Source organism: Pleurodeles waltl, chromosome 8 (genome assembly GCF_031143425.1).
Source record: "Pleurodeles waltl isolate 20211129_DDA chromosome 8, aPleWal1.hap1.20221129, whole genome shotgun sequence".
Taxonomy (NCBI): Eukaryota; Metazoa; Chordata; class Amphibia; order Caudata; family Salamandridae; genus Pleurodeles; species Pleurodeles waltl.
In genome coordinates, this window is record NC_090447.1 from 1516864758 (window position 1) to 1516885874 (window position 21117).

The following is a 21117-nucleotide window of genomic DNA, read 5'->3' on the forward strand; positions in this document are numbered from 1 at the left end:
ACTCTGAATAGGCTACCACTCTCATAAACAGAAATGTGTGGCATGACCAAGCAAGCTATATCATCTGAAAGTTTGGCTCATGGGAAAATGGAAGATGACGCCGGCTACGGTTTACATTAAAATCAAGATAGAAACGGGAAATAATGGAAGTCAAAGCTGAAGGCAAGAGAGGTGGAAGCCATTTTGAAAGGAAGATAGAAATAAGTTCTCTTTTGTACCGATGGCATGTCGATCAGGTTGATGCAAGTTTTTATCAATGAAATAAAATGTCACTTGAGAGTGACTCCAAGAAAGAAACATGCCTAACAAGCTGAGTGCTTGGTCTTTGGCACAACCCAGGATTGAACCAAGGACCTTTTTTATCTTTAGTCTAACATTATCCTAACTGAGATATTTTAGCCAGGTGTCATGAAAAGCTTTCCGTATCATTTTTAATCATTGTAGACAAGACACAGAAGTCTAAATCATTCACTGTGAGGGTACAGCTATGTCTTAAACTTTGTTGTATCCTTCTCCAGTTAACTGGGTGTAATTAGGGAATTTGTTTTTTATTCTGCAAGCTAGGTATTTCTTTTTTTCTAAACTCTAAATAGGCTAGCAATCTAATGCACAGAAATGTGTGGCATGAGTAAGCAAGCTATTTCATCCGACACTTTGGTTCAAGGGAAGATGGAGACTGATGCAGACTGCGGGTTACCTAAAAATCAAGATAGAAACAGTAAATAATGGAAGTCAAAGCTGAAGGCAAGAGAGGTGGAATCCATTTTGAAAGGAAGATAGAAAACAAGTACTGTCTTGTACTGATGGTATGTCAATTAGGTTGATGAAAGGTTTTATCAATTAAATAAAACGTCACCAGAAGCTGAATCCAAGAAAGAAACACGCCTAAAAAGCTGTCTTCTGAGTCTTTGCCGAAACCCGGGATTGAACCAGGGACCTTTAGATCTTCAGTCTAACGCTCTCCCAACTGAGCTATTTCGGCCAGTTATTTCACAGCTCCCTCCGTTTTCTTCTTAATCATTGTAGACAAGACATACACCTCGAAATCATTCACTTTGAGGGTACAGCTATGTCTTAAACTTCCGGTATCCTTCTGCAGCTAACTGGGTGCATTTACTCATTTACTTTTTTGGTGCGCAACCTAGGTACTTCTTTTATTCCAAACTCTGAATAGGCACACAAATGTGTGGGATGAGTAAGCAAGCTATATCATCTGACAGCTTGGTTCATGGGAAAATAGAAGATGATGCAGCCTAAGCTTTACATTAAAATCAAGATAGAAACTGGAAATAATGGAAGTCAAAGCTGAAGGCAAGAGAGGTGGAAGCCATTTTGAAAGGAAGTTCGAACGCATGTGCTGTGCTCTACTGATGGTATGTCGATCAGGTTATTGAAAGGTTTCATCTATGAACTAAAATGTCTACTGAAGCTGACTCCAAGAGAGAACTACACCTAATTAGCTAGGTGCTCAGTCCTTGCCGAAACCCGGGATTGAACCAGGGACCTTTAGATCTTCAGTCTAACGCTCTCCCAACTGAGCTATTTCAGCCAGTTGTCAGAGAATACCTTCCTGATGATTCTTAATCATTGTAGGCAACAAGTGGGCATCTGATCAATCACTAGGAGGGTACATCTATGTGTTAAAGTATGCTGTATCCTTCTGCAGCTAACTGGGCACAATTAGTCAATTTATTTTTTATTGCGCAAGCTAGGTATTTCTTTTTTTCTAAACGCTAAATAGGCTAGCAATCTAATACACAGAAATGTGTGGCATGAGGAAGCAAGCTATATCATCTGACACTTTGGTCCAAGGTTAGATGGAAAATGATGCAGGCTACAGTTTACCCTAAAATCGAGATAGAAACGGCAAATAATCGAAGTCAAAGCTGAAGGCAAGAGAGGTGGAAACCATTTTCAAAGGAAGATAGAAAACACGTACTGTCTTGTACTGATGGTATGTCAATTAGGTTGATGAAAGGTTTTATCAATTAAATAAAACGTCTCCAGAAGCTGAATCCAAGAAAGAAACACGCCTAACAAGCTGCCTTCTGAGTCTTTGTCGAAACCCGGGATTGAACCAGGGACCTTTAGATCTTCAGTCTAACACTCTCCCAACTGAGCTATTTCGGCCAGTTATTTCACAGGTCCCTCCGTTTTCTTCTTAATCATTGTAGACAAGACATACACCTCGAAATCATTCACTTTGAGGGTACAGCTATGTCTTAAACTTCCGGTATCCTTCTGCAGCTAACTGGGTGCATTTACTCATTTACTTTTTTGGTGCGCAACCTAGGTACTTCTTTTATTCCAAACTCTGAATAGGCACACAAATGTGTGGGATGAGTAAGCAAGCTATATCATCTGACAGCTTGGTTCATGGGAAAATAGAAGATGATGCAGCCTAAGCTTTACATTAAAATCAAGATAGAAACTGGAAATAATGGAAGTCAAAGCTGAAGGCAAGAGAGGTGGAAGCCATTTTGAAAGGAAGATAGAACGCAAGTGCTGTGCTCTACTGATGGTATGTCGATCAGGTTATTGAAAGGTTTCATCTATGAACTAAAATGTCTACTGAAGCTGACTCCAAGAGAGAACTACACCTAATTAGCTAGGTGCTCACTCCTTGCCAAAACCCGGGATTGAACCAGGGACCTTTAGATCTTCAGTCTAACACTCTCCCAACTGAGCTATTTCGGCCAGTTGTCAAAGAATACCTTCCTGATGATTCTTAATCATTGTAGGCAACAAGTGGGCATCTGATCAATCACTAGGAGGGTACATCTATGTGTTAAAGTATGCTGTATCCTTCTGCAGCTAACTGGGCACAATTAGTCAATTCATTTTTTATTGCGCAAGCTAGGTATTTCTTTTTTTCTAAACGCTAAATAGGCTAGCAATCTAATACACAGAAATGTGTGGCATGAGGAGGCAAGCTATATCATCTGACACTTTGGTCCAAGGTTAGATGGAAAATGATGCAGGCTACAGTTTACCCTAAAATCGAGATAGAAACGGGAAATAATGGAAGTCAAAGCTGAAGGCAAGAGAGGTGGAATCCATTTTCAAAGAAAGATAGAAAACACGTACTGTCTTGTACTGATGGTATGTCAATTAGGTTGATGAAAGGTTTTATTAATTAAATAAAACGTCACCGGAAGCTGACTCCAAAAAAGAAACTTGCCTGACGAACTAGCTGCTCAGTCTTTGACCAAACCAAGAATTTAACCAGGGACCCTTAGATCTAAAGTTTGACGTCCTCGCAACTGAGCTCTTTCAGCCCGTTTTTTCACAGTGCCTTCCTTATTATTATTAATCATTGTAGACAAGAAATATAAGTCGCAATCATTCACTGTGAGGGTACAGCTATGTGTTACACTTTGCTGTATCCTTCTGTAGCTAACTGGGGGCAATTACTCCTTTACTTTTTTGCTACGCGAGCTAGGTACTTCTTTTTTTCTAAACTCTGAATAGGCTACCATTCTCATAAACAGAAATGTGTGGCATGACTAAGCAAGCTATATCATCTGACAGTTTGGCTCATGGGAAAATGGAAGATGACGCCGCCTACGGTTTACATCAAAATCAAGATAGAAACGGGAAATAATGGAAGTCAAAGCTGAAGGCAAGAGAGGTGGAAGCCATTTTGAAAGGAAGATAGAAAATAAGTGCTCTTTTGTACCGATGGCATGTCGATCAGGTTGATGCAAGTTTTTATCAATGAAATAAAATGTCCCTTGAGAGTGACTCCAAGAAAGAAACATGCCTAACAAGCTGAGTGCTTGGTCTTTGGCACAACCTAGGATTGAACCAAGGACCTTTTTTTATCTTTAGTCTAACATTCTCCCAACTGAGATATTTAAACCAGGTGTCATGAAAAGCTTTCCGTATCATTTTTAATCATTGTAGACAAGACACAGAAGTCTAAATCATTCACTGTGAGGGTACAGCTATGTCTTAAACTTTGCTGTATCCTTCTCCAGTTAACTGGGTGTAATTAGGGAATTCGTTTTTTATTGTGCAAGCTAGGTATTTCTTTTTTTCTAAACTCTAAATAGGTTAGCAATCTAATGCACAGAAATGTGTGGCATGAGTAAGCAAGCTATTTCATCCGACACTTTGGTTCAAGGGAAGATGGAGACTGATGCAGACTGCGGGTTACCTAAAAATCAAGACAGAAACAGTAAATAATGGAAGTCAAAGCTGAAGGCAAGAGAGGTGGAATCCATTTTGAAAGGAAGATAGAAAACAAGTACTGTCTTGTACTGATGGTATGTCAATTAGGTTGATGAAAGGTTTTATCAATTAAATAAAACGTCACCAGAAGCTGAATCCAAGAAAGAAACACGCCTAACAAGCTGTCTTCTGAGTCTTTGCCGAAACCCGGGATTGAACCAGGGACCTTTAGATCTTCAGTCTAACGCTCTCCCAACTGAGCTATTTCGGCCAGTTATTTCACAGGTCCCTCCGTTTTCTTCTTAATCATTGTAGACAAGACATACACCTCGAAATCATTCACTTTGAGGGTACAGCTATGTCTTAAACTTCCGGTATCCTTCTGCAGCTAACTGGGTGCATTTACTCATTTACTTTTTTGGTGCGCAACCTAGGTACTTCTTTTATTCCAAACTCTGAATAGGCACACAAATGTGTGGGATGAGTAAGCAAGCTATATCATCTGACAGCTTGGTTCATGGGAAAATAGAAGATGATGCAGCCTAAGCTTTACATTAAAATCAAGATAGAAACTGGAAATAATGGAAGTCAAAGCTGAAGGCAAGAGAGGTGGAAGCCATTTTGAAAGGAAGATAGAACGCAAGTGCTGTGCTCTACTGATGGTATGTCGATCAGGTTATTGAAAGGTTTCATCTATGAACTAAAATGTCTACTGAAGCTGACTCCAAGAGAGAACTACACCTAATTAGCTAGGTGCTCAGTCCTTGCCGAAACCCGGGATAGAACCAGGGACCTTTAGATCTTCAGTCTAACGCTCTCACAACTGAGCTATTTTGGCCAGTTGTCAGAAAATACCTTCCTGATGATTCTTAATCATTGTAGGAAACAAGTGGGCATCTGATCAATCACTAGGAGGGTACATCTATGTGTTAAAGTATGCTGTATCCTTCTGCAGCTAACTGGGCACAATTAGTCAATTTATTTTTTATTGCGCAAGCTAGGTATTTCTTTTTTTCTAAACGCTAAATAGGCTAGCAATCTAATACACAGAAATGTGTGGCATGAGGAAGCAAGCTATATCATCTGACACTTTGGTCCAAGGTTAGATGGAAAATGATGCAGGCTACAGTTTACCCTAAAATCGAGATAGAAACGGCAAATAATGGAAGTCAAAGCTGAAGGCAAGAGAGGTGGAATCCATTTTCAAAGAAAGATAGAAAACACGTACTGTCTTGTACTGATGGTATGTCAATTAGGTTGATGAAAGGTTTTATTAATTAAATAAAACGTCACCGGAAGCTGACTCCAAAAAAGAAACTTGCCTGACGAACTAGCTGCTCAGTCTTTGACCAAACCAAGGATTTAACCAGGGACCCTTAGATCTAAAGTTTGACGTCCTCGCAACTGAGCTCTTTCAGCCCGTTTTTTCACAGTGCCTTCCTTATTATTGTTAATCATTGTAGACAAGAAATATAAGTCGCAATCATTCACTGTGAGGGTACAGCTATGTGTTACACTTTGCTGTATCCTTCTGTAGCTAACTGGGGGCAATTACTCCTTTACTTTTTTGCTACGCGAGGTAGGTACTTCTTTTTTTCTAAACTCTGAATAGGCTACCACTCTCATAAACAGAAATGTGTGGCATGACCAAGCAAGCTATATCATCTGACAGTTTGGCTCATGGGAAAATGGAAGATGACGCCGGCTACGGTTTACATTAAAATCAAGATAGAAACGGGAAATAATGGAAGTCAAAGCTGAAGGCAAGAGAGGTGGAAGCCATTTTGAAAGGAAGATAGAAAATAGGTGCTCTTTTGTACCGATGGCATGTCGATCAGGTTGATGCAAGTTTTTATCAATGAAATAAAATGTCACTTGAGAGTGATTCCAAGAAAGAAACATGCCTAACAAGCTGAGTGCTTGGTCTTTGGCACAACCCAGGATTGAACCAAGGACCTTTTTTATCTTTAGTCTAACATTCTCCCAACTGAGATATTTTAGCCAGGTGTCATGAAAAGCTTTCCGTATCATTTTTAATCATTGTAGACAAGACACAGAAGTCTAAATCATTCACTGTGAGGGTACAGCTATGTCTTAAACTTTGCTGTATCCTTCTCCAGTTAACTGGGTGTAATTAGGGAATTCGTTTTTTATTGTGCAAGCTAGGTATTTCTTTTTTTCTAAGCTCTAAATAGGCTAGCAATCTAATGCACAGAAATGTGTGGCATGAGTAAGCAAGCTATTTCATCCGACACTTTGGTTCAAGGGAAGATGGAGACTGATGCAGACTGCGGGTTACCTAAAAATCAAGACAGAAACAGTAAATAATGGAAGTCAAAGCTGAAGGCAAGAGAGGTGGAATCCATTTTGAAAGGAAGATAGAAAACAAGTACTGTCTTGTACTGATGGTATGTCAATTAGGTTGATGAAAGGTTTTATCAATTAAATAAAACGTCACCAGAAGCTGAATCCAAGAAAGAAACACGCCTAAAAAGCTGTCTTCTGAGTCCTTGCCGAAACCCGGGATTGAACCAGGGACCTTTAGATCTTCAGTCTAACGCTCTCCCAACTGAGCTATTTCAGCCAGTTATTTCACAGGTCCCTCCGTTTTCTTCTTAATCATTGTAGACAAGACATACACCTCCAAATCATTCACTTTGATGGTACAGCTATGTCTTAAACTTCCGGTATCCTTCTGCAGCTAACTGGGTGCATTTACTCATTTACTTTTTTGGTGCGCAACCTAGGTACTTCTTTTATTCCAAACTCTGAATAGGCACACAAATGTGTGGGATGAGTAAGCAAGCTATATCATCTGACAGCTTGGTTCATGGGAAAATAGAAGATGATGCAGCCTAAGCTTTACATTAAAATCAAGATAGAAACTGGAAATAATGGAAGTCAAAGCTGAAGGCAAGAGAGGTGGAAGCCATTTTGAAAGGAAGACAGAAAATAAGTGCTCTTTTGTACGATGGCATGTCGATCAGGTTGATGCAAGTTTTTATCAATGAAATAAAATGTCACTTGAGAGTGACTCCAAGAAAGAAACATGCCTAACAAGCTGAGTGCTTGGTCTTTGGCACAACCCAGGATTGGACCAAGGACCTTTTTTATCTTTAGTCTAACATTCTCCCAACTGAGATATTTTAGCCAGGTGTCATGAAAAGCTTTCTGTATCATTTTTAATCATTGTAGACAAGACACAGAAGTCTAAATCATTCACTGTGAGGGTACAGCTATGTCTTAAACTTTGCTGTATCCTTCTCCAGTTAACTGGGTGTAATTAGGGAATTCGTTTTTTATTGTGCAACCTAGGTATTTCTTTTTTTCTAAACTCTAAATAGGCTAGCAATCTAATGCACAGAAATGTGTGGCATGAGTAAGCAAGCTATTTCATCCGACACTTTGGTTCAAGGGAAGATGGAGACTGATGCAGACTGCGGGTTACCTAAAAATCAAGACAGAAACAGTAAATAATGGAAGTCAAAGCTGAAGGCAAGAGAGGTGGAATCCATTTTGAAAGGAAGATAGAACGCAAGTGCTGTGCTCTACTGATGGTATGTTGATCAGGTTATTAAAAGGTTTCATCTATGAACTAAAATGTCTACTGAAGCTGACTCCAAGAGAGAACTACACCTAATTAGCTAGGTGCTCAGTCCTTGCCAAAACCCGGGATTGAACCAGGGACCTTTAGATCTTCAATCTAACGCTCTCCCAACTGAGCTATTTCGGCCACTTATTTCACAGGTCCCTCCGTATTCTTCTTAATCATTGTAGACAAGACATACACCTCGAAATCATTCACTTTGAGGGTACAGCTATGTCTTAAACTTCCGGTATCCTTCTGCAGCTAACTGGGTGCAATTACTCATTTAATTTTTTGGTGCGCAACCTAGGTACTTCTTTTATTCCAAACTCTGAATAGGCACACAAATGTGTGGGATGAGTAAGCAAGCTATATCATCTGACAGCTTGGTTCATGGGAAAATGGAAGATGATGCAGCCTAAGCTTTACATTAAAATCAAGATAGAAACTGGAAATAATGGAAGTCAAAGCTGAAGGCAACAGAGGTGGAAGCCATTTTGAAAGGAAGATAGAACGCAAGTGCTGTGCTCTACTGATGGTATGTTGATCAGGTTATTAAAAGGTTTCATCTATGAACTAAAATGTCTACTGAAGCTGACTCCAAGAGAGAACTACACCTAATTAGCTAGGTGCTCAGTCCTTGCCAAAACCCGGGATTGAACCAGGGACCTTTAGATCTTCAATCTAACGCTCTCCCAACTGAGCTATTTCGGCCACTTATTTCACAGGTCCCTCCGTATTCTTCTTAATCATTGTAGACAAGACATACACCTCGAAATCATTCACTTTGAGGGTACAGCTATGTCTTAAACTTCCGGTATCCTTCTGCAGCTAACTGGGTGCAATTACTCATTTACTTTTTTGGTGCGCAACCTAGGTACTTCTTTTATTCCAAACTCTGAATAGGCACACAAATGTGTGGGATGAGTAAGCAAGCTATATCATCTGACAGCTTGGTTCATGGGAAAATGTAAGACGATGCAGCCTAAGGTTTACATTAAAATCAAGATAGAAACTGGAAATAATGGAAGTCAAAGCTGAAGGCAAGAGAGGTGGAAGCCATTTTGAAAGGAAGATAGAACGCAAGTGCTGTGCTCTACTGATGGTATGTCGAACAGGTTATTAAAAGGTTTCATCTATGAACTAAAATGTCTACTGAAGCTGACTCCAAGAGAGAACTACACCTAATTAGCTAGGTGCTCAGTCCTTGCCAAATCCCGGGATGGAACCAGAGATCTTTAGATCTTCAGTTTAACGCTCTCCCAAATGAGCTATTTCGGCCAGTTGTCAGAGAATACCTTCCTGATGATTCTTAATCATTGCAGGCAACAAGTGGGCATCTGATCAATCACTAGGAGGGTACATCTATGTGTTAAAGTATGCTGTATCCTTCTGCAGCTAACTGGGCACAATTAGTCAATTTATTTTTTATTGCGCAAGCTAGGTATTTCTTTTTTTCTAAACGCTAAATAGGCTAGCAATCTAATACACAGAAATGTGTGGCATGAGGAAGCAAGCTATATCATCTGACACTTTGGTCCAAGGTTAGATGGAAAATGATGCAGGCTACAGTTTACCCTAAAATCGAGATAGAAACGGCAAATAATGGAAGTCAAAGCTGAAGGCAAGAGAGGTGGAATCCATTTTCAAAGAAAGATAGAAAACACGTACTGTCTTGTACTGATGGTATGTCAATTAGGTTGATGAAAGGTTTTATTAATTAAATAAAACGTCACCGGAAGCTGACTCCAAAAAAGAAACTTGCCTGACGAACTAGCTGCTCAGTCTTTGACCAAACCAAGGATTTAACCAGGGACCCTTAGATCTAAAGTTTGACGTCCTCGCAACTGAGCTCTTTCAGCCCGTTTTTTCACAGTGCCTTCCTTATTATTGTTAATCATTGTAGACAAGAAATATAAGTCGCAATCATTCACTGTGAGGGTACAGCTATGTGTTACACTTTGCTGTATCCTTCTGTAGCTAACTGGGCGCAATTACTCCTTTACTTTTTTGCTACGCGAGCTAGGTACTTCTTTTTTTCTAAACTCTGAATAGGCTACCACTCTCATAAACAGAAATGTGTGGCATGACCAAGCAAGCTATATCATCTGACAGTTTGGCTCATGGGAAAATGGAAGATGACGCCGGCTACGGTTTACATCAAAATCAAGATAGAAACGGGAAATAATGGAAGTCAAAGCTGAAGGCAAGAGAGGTGGAAGCCATTTTGAAAGGAAGATAGAAAATAAGTTCTCTTTTGTACCGATGGCATGTCGATCAGGTTGATGCAAGTTTTTATCAATGAAATAAAATGTCACTTGAGAGTGACTCCAAGAAAGAAACATGCCTAACAAGCTTAGTGCTTGGTCTTTGGCACAACCCAGGATTGAACCAAGGACCTTTTTTATCTTTAGTCTAACATTATCCTAACTGAGATATTTTAGCCAGGTGTCATGAAAAGCTTTCCGTATCATTTTTAATCATTGTAGACAAGACACAGAAGTCTAAATCATTCACTGTGAGGGTACAGCTATGTCTTAAACTTTGTTGTATCCTTCTCCAGTTAACTGGGTGTAATTAGGGAATTTTTTTTTTATTCTGCAAGCTAGGTATTTCTTTTTTTCTAAACTCTAAATAGGCTAGCAATCTAATGCACAGAAATGTGTGGCATGAGTAAGCAAGCTATTTCATCCGACACTTTGGTTCAAGGGAAGATGGAGACTGATGCAGACTGCGGGTTACCTAAAAATCAAGATAGAAACAGTAAATAATGGAAGTCAAAGCTGAAGGCAAGAGAGGTGGAATCCATTTTGAAAGGAAGATAGAAAACAAGTACTGTCTTGTACTGATGGTATGTCAATTAGGTTGATGAAAGGTTTTATCAATTAAATAAAACGTCACCAGAAGCTGAATCCAAGAAAGAAACACACCTAACAAGCTGTCTTCTGAGTCTTTGCCGAAACCCGGGATTGAACCAGGGACCTTTAGATCTTCAGTCTAACGCTCTCCCAACTGAGCTATTTCGGCCACTTATTTCACAGGTCCCTCCGTATTCTTCTTAATCATTGTAGACAAGACATACACCTCCAAATCATTCACTTTGATGGTACAGCTATGTCTTAACCTTCCGGTATCCTTCTGCAGCTAACTGGGTGCATTTACTCATTTACTTTTTTGGTGCGCAACCTAGGTACTTCTTTTATTCCAAACTCTGAATAGGCACACAAATGTGTGGGATGAGTAAGCAAGCTATATCATCTGACAGCTTGGTTCATGGGAAAATAGAAGATGATGCAGCCTAAGCTTTACATTAAAATCAAGATAGAAACTGGAAATAATGGAAGTCAAAGTTGAAGGCAAGAGAGGTGGAAGCCATTTTGAAAGGAAGATAGAACGCAAGTGCTGTGCTCTACTGATGGTATGTCGATCAGGTTATTGAAAGGTTTCATCTATGAACTAAAATGTCTACTGAAGCTGACTCCAAGAGAGAACTACACCTAATTAGCTAGGTGCTCAGTCCTTGCCGAAACCCGCGATTGAACCAGGGACCTTTAGATCTTCAGTCTAACGCTCTCCCAACTGAGCTATTTCGGCCAGTTGTCAGAGAATACCTTCCTGATGATTCTTAATCATTGTAGGCAACAAGTGGGCATCTGATCAATCACTAGGAGGGTACATCTATGTGTTAAAGTATGCTGTATCCTTCTGCAGCTAACTGGGCACAATTAGTCAATTTATTTTTTATTGCGCAAGCTAGGTATTTCTTTTTTTCTAAACGCTAAATAGGCTAGCAATCTAATACACAGAAATGTGTGGCATGAGGAAGCAAGCTATATCATCTGACACTTTGGTCCAAGGTTAGATGGAAAATGATGCAGGCTACAGTTTACCCTAAAATCGAGATAGAAACGGCAAATAATCGAAGTCAAAGCTGAAGGCAAGAGAGGTGGAAACCATTTTCAAAGGAAGATAGAAAACACGTACTGTCTTGTACTGATGGTATGTCAATTAGGTTGATGAAAGGTTTTATCAATTAAATAAAACGTCACCAGAAGCTGAATCCAAGAAAGAAACACGCCTAACAAGCTGCCTTCTGAGTCTTTGTCGAAACCCGGGATTGAACCAGGGACCTTTAGATCTTCAGTCTAACACTCTCCCAACTGAGCTATTTCGGCCAGTTATTTCACAGGTCCCTCCGTTTTCTTCTTAATCATTGTAGACAAGACATACACCTCGAAATCATTCACTTTGAGGGTACAGCTATGTCTTAAACTTCCGGTATCCTTCTGCAGCTAACTGGGTGCATTTACTCATTTACTTTTTTGGTGCGCAACCTAGGTACTTCTTTTATTCCAAACTCTGAATAGGCACACAAATGTGTGGGATGAGTAAGCAAGCTATATCATCTGACAGCTTGGTTCATGGGAAAATGGAAGATGATGCAGCCTAAGCTTCACATTAAAATCAAGATAGAAACTGGAAATAATGGAAGTCAAAGCTGAAGGCAAGAGAGGTGGAAGCCATTTTGAAAGGAAGATAGAACGCAAGTGCTGTGCTCTACTGATGGTATGTCGATCAGGTTATTGAAAGGTTTCATCTATGAACTAAAATGTCTACTGAAGCTGACTCCAAGATAGAACTACACCTAATTAGCTAGGTGCTCACTCCTTGCCAAAACCCGGGATTGAACCAGGGACCTTTAGATCTTCAGTCTAACGCTCTCCCAACTGAGCTATTTCGGCCAGTTGTCAAAGAATACCTTCCTGATGATTCTTAATCATTGTAGGCAACAAGTGGGCATCTGATCAATCACTAGGAGGGTACATCTATGTGTTAAAGTATGCTGTATCCTTCTGCAGCTAACTGGGCACAATTAGTCAATTTATTTTTTATTGCCCAAGCTATGTATTTCTTTTTTTCTAAACGCTAAATAGGCTAGCAATCTAATACACAGAAATGTGTGGCATGAGGAAGCAAGCTATATCATCTGACACTTTGGTCCAAGGTTAGATGGAAAATGATGCAGGCTACAGTTTACCCTAAAATCGAGATAGAAACGGGAAATAATGGAAGTCAAAGCTGAAGGCAAGAGAGGTGGAATCCATTTTCAAAGGAAGATAGAAAACACGTACTGTCTTGTACTGATGGTATGTCAATTAGGTTGATGAAAGGTTTTATTAATTAAATAAAACGTCACCGGAAGCTGACTCCAAAAAAGAAACTTGCCTGACGAACTAGCTGCTCAGTCTTTGACCAAACCAAGAATTTAACCAGGGACCCTTAGATCTAAAGTTTGACGTCCTCGCAACTGAGCTCTTTCAGCCCGTTTTTTCACAGTGCCTTCCTTATTATTATTAATCATTGTAGACAAGAAATATAAGTCGCAATCATTCACTGTGAGGGTACAGCTATGTGTTACACTTTGCTGTATCCTTCTGTAGCTAACTGGGGGCAATTACTCCTTTACTTTTTTGCTACGCGAGCTAGGTACTTCTTTTTTTCTAAACTCTGAATAGGCTACCATTCTCATAAACAGAAATGTGTGGCATGACTAAGCAAGCTATATCATCTGACAGTTTGGCTCATGGGAAAATGGAAGATGACGCCGCCTACGGTTTACATCAAAATCAAGATAGAAACGGGAAATAATGGAAGTCAAAGCTGAAGGCAAGAGAGGTGGAAGCCATTTTGAAAGGAAGATAGAAAATAAGTGCTCTTTTGTACCGATGGCATGTCGATCAGGTTGATGCAAGTTTTTATCAATGAAATAAAATGTCCCTTGAGAGTGACTCCAAGAAAGAAACATGCCTAACAAGCTGAGTGCTTGGTCTTTGGCACAACCCAGGATTGAACCAAGGACCTTTTTTTATCTTTAGTCTAACATTCTCCCAACTGAGATATTTAAACCAGGTGTCATGAAAAGCTTTCCGTATCATTTTTAATCATTGTAGACAAGACACAGAAGTCTAAATCATTCACTGTGAGGGTACAGCTATGTCTTAAACTTTGTTGTATCCTTCTCCAGTTAACTGGGTGTAATTAGGGAATTTGTTTTTTATTCTGCAAGCTAGGTATTTCTTTTTTTCTAAACTCTAAATAGGCTAGCAATCTAATGCACAGAAATGTGTGGCATGAGTAAGCAAGCTATTTCATCCGACACTTTGGTTCAAGGGAAGATGGAGACTGATGCAGACTGCGGGTTACCTAAAAATCAAGATAGAAACAGTAAATAATGGAAGTCAAAGCTGAAGGCAAGATAGGTGGAATCCATTTTGAAAGGAAGATAGAAAACACGTACTGTCTTGTACTGATGGTATGTCAATTAGGTTGATGAAAGGTTTTATCAATTAAATAAAACGTCACCAGAAGCTGAATCCAAGAAAGAAACACACCTAACAAGCTGTCTTCTGAGTTTTGCCGAAACCCGGGATTGAACCAGAGACCTTTAGATCTTCAGTCTAACGCTCTCCCAACTGAGCTATTTCGGCCAGTTATTTCACAGGTCCCTCTGTATTCTTCTTAATCATTGTAGACAAGACATACACCTCGAAATCATTCACTTTGAGGGTACAGCTATGTCTTAAACTTCCGGTATCCTTCTGCAGCTAACTGGGTGAAATTACTCATTTACTTTTTTGGTGCGCAACCTAGGTACTTTTTTTTTATTCCAAACTCTGAATAGGCACACAAATGTGTGGGATGAGTAAGCAAGCTATATCATCTGACAGCTTGGTTCATGGGAAAATGGAAGATGATGCAGCCTAAGCTTTACATTAAAATCAAGATAGAAACTGGAAATAATGGAAGTCAAAGCTGAAGGCAAGAGAGGTGGAAGCCATTTTGAAAGGAAGATAGAACGCAAGTGCTGTACTCTACTGATGGTATGTCGATCAGGTTATTAAAAGGTTTCATCTATGAACTAAAATGTCTACTGAAGCTGACTCCAAGAGAGAACTACACCTAATTAGCTAGGTGCTCAGTCCTTGCCGAAACCCGCGATTGAACCAGGGACCTTTAGATCTTCAGTCTAACGCTCTCCCAACTGAGCTATTTCGGCCAGTTGTCAGAGAATACCTTCCTGATGATTCTTAATCATTGTAGGCAACAAGTGGGCATCTGATCAATCACTAGGAGGGTACATCTATGTGTTAAAGTATGCTGTATCCTTCTGCAGCTAACTGGGCACAATTAGTCAATTTATTTTTTATTGCGCAAGCTAGGTATTTCTTTTTTTCTAAACGCTAAATAGGCTAGCAATCTAATACACAGAAATGTGTGGCATGAGGAAGCAAGCTATATCATCTGACACTTTGGTCCAAAGTTAGATGGAAAATGATGCAGGCTACAGTTTACCCTAAAATCGAGATAGAAACGGCAAATAATGGAAGTCAAAGCTGAAGGCAAGAGAGGTGGAATCCATTTTGAAAGGAAGTTAGAAAACAAGTACTGTCTTGTACTGATGGTATGTCAATTAGGTTGATGAAAGGTTTTATTAATTAAATAAAACGTCACCGGAAGCTGAATCCAAGAAAGAAACACGCCTAACAAGCTGTCTTCTGAGTCTTTGCCGAAACCCGGGATTGAACCAGGGACCTTTAGATCTTCAGTCTAACGCTCTCCCAACTGAGCTATTTCGGCCACTTATTGTGCAGGTCCCTCCGTATTTTTCTTAATCATTGTAGACAAGACATACACCCCGAAATCATTCACTTTGAGGGTACAGCTATGTCTTAAACTTCCGGTATCCTTCTGCAGCTAACTGGGTGCAATTACTCATTTACTTTTTTGGTGCGCAACCTAGGTACTTCTTTTATTCCAAACTCTGAATAGGCACACAAATGTGTGGGATGAGTAAGCAAGCTATATCATCTGACAGCTTGGTTCATGGGAAAATGGAAGATGATGCAGCCTAAGCTTTAAATTAAAATCAAGATAGAAACTGGAAATAATGGAAGTCAAAGCTGAAGGCAACAGAGGTGGAAGCCATTTTGAAAGGAAGATAGAACGCAAGTGCTGTGCTCTACTGATGGTATGTTGATCAGGTTATTAAAAGGTTTCATCTATGAACTAAAATGTCTACTGAAGCTGACTCCAAGAGAGAACTACACCTAATTAGCTAGGTGCTCAGTCCTTGCCAAAACCCGGGATTGAACCAGGGACCTTTAGATCTTCAATCTAACGCTCTCCCAACTGAGCTATTTCGGCCACTTATTTCACAGGTCCCTCCGTATTCTTCTTAATCATTGTAGACAAGACATACACCTCGAAATCATTCACTTTGAGGGTACAGCTATGTCTTAAACTTCCGGTATCCTTCTGCAGCTAACTGGGTGCAATTACTCATTTACTTTTTTGGTGCGCAACCTAGGTACTTCTTTTATTCCAAACTCTGAATAGGCACACAAATGTGTGGGATGAGTAAGCAAGCTATATCATCTGACAGCTTGGTTCATGGGAAAATGTAAGATGATGCAGCCTAAGGTTTACATTAAAATCAAGATAGAAACTGGAAATAATGGAAGTCAAAGCTGAAGGCAAGAGAGGTGGAAGCCATTTTGAAAGGAAGATAGAACGCAAGTGCTGTGCTCTACTGATGGTATGTCGAACAGGTTATTAAAAGGTTTCATCTATGAACTAAAATGTCTACTGAAGCTGACTCCAAGAGAGAACTACACCTAATTAGCTAGGTGCTCAGTCCTTGCCAAAACCCGGGATTGAACCAGAGAGCTTTAGATCTTCAGTTTAACGCTCTCCCAAATGAGCTATTTCGGCCAGTTGTCAGAGAATACCTTCCTGATGATTCTTAATCATTGCAGGCAACAAGTGGGCATCTGATCAATCACTAGGAGGGTACATCTATGTGTTAAAGTATGCTGTATCCTTCTGCAGCTAACTGGGCACAATTAGTCAATTTATTTTTTATTGCGCAAGCTAGGTATTTCTTTTTTTCTAAACGCTAAATAGGCTAGCAATCTAATACACAGAAATGTGTGGCATGAGGAAGCAAGCTATATCATCTGACACTTTGGTCCAAGGTTAGATGGAAAATGATGCAGGCTACAGTTTACCCTAAAATCGAGATAGAAACGGCAAATAATGGAAGTCAAAGCTGAAGGCAAGAGAGGTGGAATCCATTTTCAAAGAAAGATAGAAAACACGTACTGTCTTGTACTGATGGTATGTCAATTAGGTTGATGAAAGGTTTTATTAATTAAATAAAACGTCACCGGAAGCTGACTCCAAAAAAGAAACTTGCCTGACGAACTAGCTGCTCAGTCTTTGACCAAACCAAGGATTTAACCAGGAACCCTTATATCTAAAGTTTGACGTCCTCGCAACTGAGCTCTTTCAGCCCGTTTTTTCACAGTGCCTTCTTTATTATTGTTAATCATTGTAGACAAGAAATATAAGTCGCAATCATTCACTGTGAGGGTACAGCTATGTGTTACACTTTGCTGTATCCTTCTGTAGCTAACTGGGGGCAATTACTCCTTTACTTTTTTGCTACGCGAGGTAGGTACTTCTTTTTTTCTAAACTCTGAATAGGCTACCACTCTCATAAACAGAAATGTGTGGCATGACCAAGCAAGCTATATCATCTGACAGTTTGGCTCATGGGAAAATGGAAGATGACGCCGGCTACGGTTTACATTAAAATCAAGATAGAAACGGGAAATAATGGAAGTAAAAGCTGAAGGCAAGAGAGGTGGAAGCCATTTTGAAAGGAAGATAGAAAATAAGTTCTCTTTTGTACCGATGGCATGTCGATCAGGTTGATGCAAGTTTTTATCAATGAAATAAAATGTCACTTGAGAGTGACTCCAAGAAAGAAACATGCCTAACAAGCTGAGTGCTTGGTCTTTGGCACAACCCAGGATTGAACCAAGGACCTTTTTTATCTTTAGTCTAACATTATCCTAACTGAGATATTTTAGCCAGGTGTCATGAAAAGCTTTCCGTATCATTTTTAATCATTGTAGACAAGACACAGAAGTCTAAATCATTCACTGTGAGGGTACAGCTATGTCTTAAACTTTGTTGTATCCTTCTCCAGTTAACTGGGTGTAATTAGGGAATTTGTTTTTTATTCTGCAAGCTAGGTATTTCTTTTTTTCTAAACTCTAAATAGGCTAGCAATCTAATGCACAGAAATGTGTGGCATGAGTAAGCAAGCTATTTCATCCGACACTTTGGTTCAAGGGAAGATGGAGACTGATGCAGACTGCGGGTTACCTAAAAATCAAGATAGAAACAGTAAATAATGGAAGTCAAAGCTGAAGGCAAGAGAGGTGGAATCCATTTTGAAAGGAAGATAGAAAACAAGTACTGTCTTGTACTGATGGTATGTCAATTAGGTTGATGAAAGGTTTTATCAATTAAATAAAACGTCACCAGAAGCTGAATCCAAGAAAGAAACACGCCTAAAAAGCTGTCTTCTGAGTCTTTGCCGAAACCCGGGATTGAACCAGAGACCTTTAGATCTTCAGTCTAACGCTCTCCCAACTGAGCTATTTCGGCCAGTTATTTCACAGCTCCCTCCGTTTTCTTCTTAATCTTTGTAGACAAGACATACACCTCCAAATCATTCACTTTGATGGTACAGCTATGTCTTAAACTTCCGGTATCCTTCTGCAGCTAACTGGGTGCATTTACTCATTTACTTTTTTGGTGCGCAACCTAGGTACTTCTTTTATTCCAAACTCTGTATAGGCACACAAATGTGTGGGATGAGTAAGCAAGCTATATCATCTGACAGCTTGGTTCATGGGAAAATAGAAGATGATGCAGCCTAAGCTTTACATTAAAATCAAGATACAAACTGGAAATAATGGAAGTCAAAGCTGAAGGCAACAGAGGTGGAAGCCATTTTGAAAGGAAGATAGAACGCAAGTGCTGTGCTCTACTGATGGTATGTCGATCAGGTTATTGAAAGGTTTCATCTATGAACTAAAATGTCTACTGAAGCTGACTCCAAGAGAGAACTACACCTAATTAGCTAGGTGCTCAGTCCTTGCCGAAACCCGGGATTGAACCAGGGACCTTTAGATCTTCAGTCTAACGCTCTCCCAACTGAGCTATTTCGGCCAGTTGTCAGAGAATACCTTCCTGATGATTCTTAATCATTGTAGGCAACAAGTGGGCATCTGATCAATCACTAGGAGGGTACATCTATGTGTTAAAGTATGCTGTATCCTTCTGCAGCTAACTGGGCACAATTAGTCAATTTATTTTTTATTGCGCAAGCTAGGTATTTCTTTTTTTCTAAACGCTAAATAGGCTAGCAATCTAATACACAGAAATGTGTGGCATGAGGAAGCAAGCTATATCATCTGACACTTTGGTCCAAGGTTAGATGGAAAATGATGCAGGCTACAGTTTACCCTAAAATCGAGATAGAAACGGCAAATAATCGAAGTCAAAGCTGAAGGCAAGAGAGGTGGAAACCATTTTCAAAGGAAGATAGAAAACACGTACTGTCTTGTACTGATGGTATGTCAATTAGGTTGATGAAAGGTTTTATCAATTAAATAAAACTACCAGAAGCTGAATCCAAGAAAGAAACACGCCTAACAAGCTGTCTTCTGAGTCTTTGCCGAAACCCGGGATTGAACCAGGGACCTTTAGATCTTCAGTCTAACGCTCTCCCAACTGAGCTATTTCGGCCACTTATTTCACATTTCCCTCCGTATTCTTCTTAATCATTGTAGACAAGACATACACCTCAAAATCATTCACTTTGAGGGTACAGCTATGTCTTAAACTTCCGGTATCCTTCTGCAGCTAACTGGGTGCAATTACTCATTTACTTTTTTGGTGCGCAACCTAGGTACTTCTTTTATTCCAAACTCTGAATAGGCACACAAATGTGTGGGATGAGTAAGCAAGCTATATCATCTGACAGCTTGGTTCATGGGAAAATGTAAGATGATGCAGCCTAAGGTTTACATTAAAATCAAGATAGAAACTGGAAATAATGGAAGTCAAAGCTGAAGGCAAGAGAGGTGGAAGCCATTTTGAAAGGAAGATAGAACGCAAGTGCTGTGCTCTACTGATGGTATGTCGAACAGGTTATTAAAAGGTTTCATCTATGAACTAAAATGTCTACTGAAGCTGACTCCAAGAGAGAACTACACCTAATTAGCTAGGTGCTCAGTCCTTGCCAAAACCCGGGATTGAACCAGAGAGCTTTAGATCTTCAGTTTAATGCTCTCCCAAATGAGCTATTTCGGCCAGTTGTCAGAGAATACCTTCCTGATGATTCTTAATCATTGCAGGCAACAAGTGGGCATCTGATCAATCACTAGGAGGGTACATCTATGTGTTAAAGTATGCTGTATCCTTCTGCAGCTAACTGGGCACAATTAGTCAATTTATTTTTTATTGCGCAAGCTAGGTATTTCTTTTTTTCTAAACGCTAAATAGGCTAGCAATCTAATACACAGAAATGTGTGGCATGAGGAAGCAAGCTATATCATCTGACACTTTGGTCCAAGGTTAGATGGAAAATGATGCAGGCTACAGTTTACCCTAAAATCGAGATAGAAACGGCAAATAATGGAAGTCAAAGCTGAAGGCAAGAGAGGTGGAATCCATTTTCAAAGAAAGATAGAAAACACGTACTGTCTTGTACTGATGGTATGTCAATTAGGTTGATGAAAGGTTTTATTAATTAAATAAAACGTCACCGGAAGCTGACTCCAAAAAAGAAACTTGCCTGACGAACTAGCTGCTCAGTCTTTGACCAAACCAAGGATTTAACCAGGAACCCTTAGATCTAAAGTTTGACGTCCTCGCAACTGAGCTCTTTCAGCCCGTTTTTTCACAGTGCCTTCTTTATTATTGTTAATCATTGGAGACAAGAAATATAAGTCGCAATCATTCACTGTGAGGGTACAGCTATGTGTTACACTTTGCTGTATCCTTCTGTAGTTAACTGGGGGCAATTACTCCTTTACTTTTTTGCTACGCGAGGTAGGTACTTCTTTTTTTCTAAACTCTGAATAGGCTACCACTCTCATAAACAGAAATGTGTGGCATGACCAAGCAAGCTATATCATCTGACAGTTTGGCTCATGGGAAAATGGAAGATGACGCCGGCTACGGTTTACATTAAAATCAAGATAGAAACGGGAAATAATGGAAGTCAAAGCTGAAGGCAAGAGAGGTGGAAGCCATTTTGAAAGGAAGATAGAAAATAAGTTCTCTTTTGTACCGATGGCATGTCGATCAGGTTGATGCAAGTTTTTATCAATGAAATAAAATGTCACTTGAGAGTGACTCCAAGAAAGAAACATGCCTAACAAGCTGAGTGCTTGGTCTTTGGCACAACCCAGGATTGAACCAAGGACCTTTTTTAT

General features: G+C 39.8%; 10 non-coding genes across 10 annotated transcripts; all 10 read right to left on the reverse strand.

Annotated features, from left to right (window-relative positions):
* Positions 1-909: 909 nt before the first annotated feature.
* Positions 910-982, reverse strand: TRNAF-GAA (transfer RNA phenylalanine (anticodon GAA)). The gene has a single exon. It is a non-coding gene; the product is annotated as a tRNA-Phe (tRNA).
* A 3389-nt stretch (positions 983-4371) lies between these two features.
* TRNAF-GAA (transfer RNA phenylalanine (anticodon GAA)) lies at positions 4372-4444 on the reverse strand. Its single transcript has one exon. It is a non-coding gene; the product is annotated as a tRNA-Phe (tRNA).
* A 3389-nt stretch (positions 4445-7833) lies between these two features.
* Positions 7834-7906, reverse strand: TRNAF-GAA (transfer RNA phenylalanine (anticodon GAA)). The gene has a single exon. It is a non-coding gene; the product is annotated as a tRNA-Phe (tRNA).
* Positions 7907-8400: 494 nt separating this feature from the next.
* TRNAF-GAA (transfer RNA phenylalanine (anticodon GAA)) lies at positions 8401-8473 on the reverse strand. Its single transcript has one exon. It is a non-coding gene; the product is annotated as a tRNA-Phe (tRNA).
* Positions 8474-10713: 2240 nt separating this feature from the next.
* On the reverse strand, positions 10714-10786 carry TRNAF-GAA (transfer RNA phenylalanine (anticodon GAA)). The gene has a single exon. It is a non-coding gene; the product is annotated as a tRNA-Phe (tRNA).
* Positions 10787-12428: 1642 nt separating this feature from the next.
* TRNAF-GAA (transfer RNA phenylalanine (anticodon GAA)) lies at positions 12429-12501 on the reverse strand. Its single transcript has one exon. It is a non-coding gene; the product is annotated as a tRNA-Phe (tRNA).
* A 2823-nt stretch (positions 12502-15324) lies between these two features.
* On the reverse strand, positions 15325-15397 carry TRNAF-GAA (transfer RNA phenylalanine (anticodon GAA)). Its single transcript has one exon. It is a non-coding gene; the product is annotated as a tRNA-Phe (tRNA).
* Positions 15398-15891: 494 nt separating this feature from the next.
* On the reverse strand, positions 15892-15964 carry TRNAF-GAA (transfer RNA phenylalanine (anticodon GAA)). The gene has a single exon. It is a non-coding gene; the product is annotated as a tRNA-Phe (tRNA).
* A 2807-nt stretch (positions 15965-18771) lies between these two features.
* Positions 18772-18844, reverse strand: TRNAF-GAA (transfer RNA phenylalanine (anticodon GAA)). The gene has a single exon. It is a non-coding gene; the product is annotated as a tRNA-Phe (tRNA).
* Positions 18845-19350: 506 nt separating this feature from the next.
* Positions 19351-19423, reverse strand: TRNAF-GAA (transfer RNA phenylalanine (anticodon GAA)). The gene has a single exon. It is a non-coding gene; the product is annotated as a tRNA-Phe (tRNA).
* Between the last annotated feature and the right edge of the window lie 1694 nt (positions 19424-21117).